Source organism: Halyomorpha halys, unplaced genomic scaffold, assembly GCF_000696795.3.
Source record: "Halyomorpha halys isolate HHAL.00 unplaced genomic scaffold, Hhal_1.1 Scaffold603.1, whole genome shotgun sequence".
NCBI lineage: Eukaryota > Metazoa > Arthropoda > Insecta > Hemiptera > Pentatomidae > Halyomorpha > Halyomorpha halys.
In genome coordinates, this window is record NW_027104911.1 from 82015 (window position 1) to 87693 (window position 5679).

The 5679-nt window shown below is 30.0% G+C and overlaps 1 long non-coding RNA gene across 1 annotated transcript in view; it reads right to left on the reverse strand.

Moving 5' to 3' along the window:
* LOC106684701 (uncharacterized) overlaps positions 1-5679 on the reverse strand; it is a 135128-nt gene that overhangs the window by 80403 nt on the left and 49046 nt on the right. The window contains exon 3 of the long non-coding RNA XR_001343728.2: positions 3160-3185. This is a non-coding gene — a long non-coding RNA (uncharacterized lncRNA). The remainder of the gene's footprint in view (positions 1-3159; positions 3186-5679) is intronic.

Consider the following 5679-nt stretch of genomic DNA (forward strand, 5'->3'; position numbering starts at 1 on the left):
AAAAAAATGCATATTTGTTTTAAAACGTAAAATATTACTTCCTTTAATATTTGCGATAAATATCCATTTCTGGAAATAAAAAGTTCGTAAATCAGTATCAAAAGTTTCGATTCGGAATAGTTTCCATTTTTTTAATTTCAAAATCAAGCAGACTGTAATAAATAAATGAAGATTATTAAAACTCCTAATGAAGCTGTATCTTCTAGAATGTAAACGAGTACCTGACGCCATTAGTATTGGCAGTATCACTGATGAAAATCGCGAGATCGGCTGTTTTATGATAAACAGCGCCTATTTGGCTCCCGAGTTCTCTAGGGGAAGTGTTAAATGTGGTGCGAGAGATTTACACTACAGAAGAGACACCTGGGTGCAGTATATTACAGTAGGGATATCAGTAGCACAGGCTAAATGAACCGAAAGGACAACATCCCTACTGTAACGCCTCAATTACTTTGATATCAGTACAGCTGGTCCGGGCAATTCCAGATCAAAGCTGTTTGTGGAAATCGTAATCCGAAATTACTGCATTGTCAACTCTGTGGAATAATTGGGCCTGATTTACATATCAAAGGACTGACTAAGTTTCATTTTGCTCTAAATTCAAGTATACAAGTTTTCTAATATTTTACCTATGATAGTTATGAATTAATTTTGGATTCTTGATAAATGATTAATATATTTGTTAGAATAAGCTTTGTTCACGTTAGAATCAACTGTGAATTTTATTAATTAATTTTCTTTTCTAAATCGTAATATTAGCTAATTTGATTTATAGCATAATTATCATAAAATAGTATAAACGATTCGGGGAGTGGGATTGCGTGGAGGTTAGATGCTGTGTTACTAATTCCAAGAACCTGAATTTGAATTCTGCTATAGGAGATAATTATTTAGTCTGTTACTGTAGCCGTGAGTCAACCCTGTGGGTCTTTCTGAGGTCTACCCAGCCTCATAAATTGGGTACCTTTAATTTGGGAAAAATATGTTACCTCCTTATGTAACCGTTGTTCTAAAAACAGTACATCCTTTACTAAGTACTGGACACGGAGATTCTTCATTGGTTGTTGTGGTTCACATTATTATTATTTATATATACAACTCTGAAACGAGCTGTATGAGCTAAGAAACTCTCAGCAGTCATCATTAAATTTTATTATTTATATTAATTTTTACCAGATCGCCATGGTGAGTCTTACATTCGATTCGACATTATAGTCCCATATAAAAGATATCCCTGACAATTTACAATGTGTTATTTATCAAGAATTAAAAATTAAATTAAATTTGTTACCGCTACAAACCATGAAGGATCAGGGGCGCAGTACTTTGTAAGAAAGCTGATACTAGACCAACGGTTATGCAAGAAGGTGATTTCCTCAGAATCACGTTCGACCACCTTATTATTACCCAATTATGGGTACCCACTTTATATGGCTTGTTGGACCTAATTCACCTAATTAATTATTATAGAGATGGGTTAAGAAAATAAAGTTGTGATGGGTTATGTTTTTTGAACTTTTTTTTTTTTAATCATTTATTTATTGTTATTTACAACTGTATAACATATATACAACAAGTAAATTTGCTGTAGGTGAGATTGTGACGTGATACAAACATGTGGAGAATCTACCCATTGATAGAGCATAACATTTCTAGAAGAGAAGATCCAGAGGCCATCTTCTATTCAGACATCTAGGAGGATTATTAGGTAATGAAGGAGAAGCCAGGTTAGAAACAAGTGGATTTGGGTGGTTGGGAAGTTTTTCATGGAAAGAACGGTGTCTGGTTTTGGCCATATCAGCAACATATGGGACATTTAGGTCATGATGGATGACTTGATTTGTGACAAAGTAAGGACGTTAAGGATTTTGGACTGTAAGGCTTGGATTCGGGAAGAATTTGATGGTTTAGTGGAGCCCTTTTTTGAACTTAAAAATTAATTCTATATGATTTTTAATCTGATCAACATTAATGGTGATTGGGGGGTTATTGTGGCGGTTATTTTTACAACTGACTGTCGACAGGTTTAGGTTAGGTTTATTTGTGACTGTACCAACTACCAATGTGTTAATAACCCTGAAAGCAGCATAACTTTGAGCGGTTTAAATCTGAAATATGCCTATTATAAACATTTGATTTGATTTCCTGTCAAAAAGTAGATATATATATTTTTCTTAACATAATTGTGAGAAGAATGTATAAATGTAAATAACAACTTTTTATAATTATGAAGATAAAATACAATGAAAAATGGAAGAAAACAAAGATTCTCCAGCAGAAAAACGATAGAAGGTTAATAAATAAATATGGAACAAACATATTACACCAAACTATTCATTTGATAAAATGTTCCCTGTGAGCAAGATCATTTCTGTAATATTTTAAATGTAAATATTTTTTATAGAATTTTAAGTGTTATTATTATATGTTATTACTATATTAAATGTTAAATGTATGTTTTATATTAAAAGAAATTATATAATAGGATTAAAATTTTAGTAGTATAGAAATAAACCTATCTTAGTTATATATAATTTATCTTAATGGAAACTCAAACACACACAATATAATGATACATCTGATGTCAATTTTTATCGGAAGTATGTATTATAAAAGGATTTTCAATAAATTTTCCAAAATAGGATGACAGCATTTAATCCATTGCACCATTTGTCATTCGAGGGATTATAAATATCGAGAGCCCAAGTAGGTTGATTTATCGTTCTAAATCTTGATGCATTCTTAAAGGAAAAAAGAATTATTATATATTTCAAAGGCCTGAATTGATGGAGCCCTCTAATGGCATTTAATAAAGGGATAGGAAGAAAAGAGAAATTAATCATAGAAAATATTAACAAACTATCGACGAATATTAATAAACCAATGTTATAATTTTATTTAAACTAAAAGTTCATGAATGAGTGGATTTCGTGATTGAATTAATTTTTAATTGCTTTCATCTATTTTCTATCACTGTCCTTCTTAATGTGGCTTTAGAATTAATGGTTTTACAATTATTCCATACATAAAGTGTTGGCTATGAAAAATATATTTAATTTAAATCTATTCATTAAAAACCTGTCTTTCTTTATTTTAAACATTTACTTTTTGTAATCAATAGATAATAAGAATGACGATGTTATGAAAAAAAAATATTACCTGACGATCATCACGATATCCAGCACCTAAAAAAGAAGAAATAACAAATTTATAATCGATACAAATATTTAAAGTATATTAAGACATATAAATTACATAAATATTAAATATGTAAATAGTAAATAATGATAATATGTGTTTAAAAAAATATTTCTCATGCAAGTGAGTCCCGTAGGAGCGGCCGGAGGAAACTCTGGGACTCTTTCGGGTTCGATTCAGTAGTCAATCCCAATTATACCTTACCATTAACCAACGGGCTTTTAAAAAAAAAAAGTATTCATTTTTTTCTCAAATTATAATTAACATAGTAAACAGTTTACACCATTAAAAGTTTTAAGGTTAAAGAAAAGAAAATTTTACCTTTGATAAAACTAGTATTTGTTGGTGATTAAGGATTAATGAGTTGATATCTTCATTGTTAGTACAAGGCACTTTTGGCCAGGAAGATATTCTTTACCTGAAAAATTGTTCCGACAAATTTTGTAGTTTGAATACCTTAAGAGAGAGACCTTCAATTGTTCTCTATAAATTATATAAAGTTAAATGGAGGTACACTATTGAATTTAGATTTTAGAAATAAATTATTACTATTATTATTTTCCAAGAACAAATTAATACTTAAGAGGATGTTCTTTCTCCCTTAAAGTAGTTTAATGTGGTAATTGTTACTTTTATTTACAACTGATTGAATTCATCACCAATTAATAATTATTTGCAATTCTAATACGTTACATTGAACGGTTATTATTGTAACCTTAAACCGAAGAGAGAAAGAATCTAAATGGAAAAATGTTTTTACAAAACTTGTTTTATTTGTGATATTGTTAACATATCTTAACATGCCATTTGCAGTGTGTAAAAAATATAAAAAAAAGAAATTAAACGACCTCGAAAAATATAGCAAAAATATCTTAAAGCAGATATTTCGTAAACAACCAAGGTTGGAAGAAACACATAAACCAAGCAGATAAAAAGAGAAAAGACATAGTCCGAATAAAAAATTCCGAGGACGGATTTCAATGATTGTTATTGCCTGCATTCTTGCACATGGGAGGTATTTCAGAATTTACTATTTTTAAATATTCCAGTAAAATAATATTTCATTGATGGGGTCAGAAATGATCTCCAGTATTTTAGAAATTTTGAACCCAGTATGTACAGTGTAGGTAGTTATATACAGGAGTAAATATTACCATTCCTTAAAAAATATCACATTTTTTTCACTTCCTCATGCTTGAATTTCCTTTAGTGGTTACACCGGATTACTTTTAACTGTTCAAATAATGCTTATATGCTTTCCTTTTAAATATTTTTCAGTGGAATTGTGCTTACGCGTTCTCTTTATTATATTATCTTAACGATCTATTTTGAATTAATATCATGTTTCACAGAAGATTCTTGATAAAGACAAAAGTTATTTTATTCAATATCCAATGTACAATTAATATATAAAAGATCCTTGAAGTTTTAATGCTGTTTGTATTCCCAGAAATTACTTCATTGAAGAAATATGAATTATGCAATATTATTTTTGAAAATTGATTTTGGTATCCAAGTAGAACTAATTTATTTTACCCACACAATTGTTTTCCAGGAATTAATAAGATTCTACGGAATTTTCTTGGTTTATCAATTATTGCATGGCGTCAATTTTAATTGTGTATTTTCCTCAGTAAATCGACCTTGTGATGGAGAAGTGAACATTACCACAGTCTTGATCAAACAGAACATTTATAGTCTTATTTTTATGTCGAAGCTGCTATCAATTTAACGAGCCTTTTATTTCTTAATTACCTCGTTACTTCAATAAACAGAATTTTAAACAAGTTGATTTCCAATTGTCTGTCTGGATTTTACACAATAATGAAATAGCAACATCAGAATGAAGAACCTTTCAAGTACGGATGTGCAATGAAAAGCAAGTAACGAAAGGCTGTAGTACTTAAAGTAACCACGCTATTTCAACCTAAACTACTCTCAATCAATCCAGTGACGAAAAGCATTTGATTTCGTATCTCACGAATTATTTGTGTCATCAACTATGCCTAATTAATCTTCACAGCCTTCAACGTATAAGTATAGTATTCCTACATTAAATATTTTTAAACTATCGCTCTGTGGTAAAAAAAAAAAAAAAAAAAAAAAATAGATGGAACACAATCAGATCTAATCGTGGGATTTGATCCCACATGCGGAGTTCCGCAAGAGGCAGTCCTATCTCTTGTACGTTTTTCTATTTATGCTGTTGTAATTTACAGTAATCATTCGACGGAAACCACCTTTGTTCCGTTCGTTAAGTACATTAGTGAAATGCCTAATACCCTTTGAACAACCAAATAATTTTCTTAAATTTTTATTTATTTATAAATATTTCAATCTGCCACAACGTTGATGGGCAACAGTTAATAGTGATAACTGATCACATTTATACTAAAATAAAATAACATAAGAGTAAAAATAAAGAAAATCTCTCTCTCTCTCTCTCTCTCTCTCTCTCTCTCTCTCTCTCTCTCTCTCTCT